Genomic DNA, 326 nt, shown 5'->3' on the forward strand with positions numbered 1-326 from the left:
ATATTTTTTTTAAAAAATAATTTTAATTTTAGTGTTTTTAATATAAAATAATTTAATTATAAAATTAAAATACTTATAAGGAGCTAACTAAAAAAATATACATAAATTTAGTGAAAGTATAGTATTAAAAGACTAATTAAATCTTTTTTTTTAATTAAACCTTAGCTGCTTTACGGGTTCATTTTCTTCTTACTCTCACGGTTTAACCCATCTCTGCGAGAGTGAGAGCAACGAAATTCGAAGCTTCGGAGCTCAAAAAAATGGAATCGCCAATTGCCTCTCTGGAGAACCGACCCGCCATCTTCGTCATTGGATCCTCCAACGTC

This window comes from Arachis duranensis, unplaced genomic scaffold, assembly GCF_000817695.3.
Source record: "Arachis duranensis cultivar V14167 unplaced genomic scaffold, aradu.V14167.gnm2.J7QH unplaced_Scaffold_165934, whole genome shotgun sequence".
NCBI lineage: Eukaryota > Viridiplantae > Streptophyta > Magnoliopsida > Fabales > Fabaceae > Arachis > Arachis duranensis.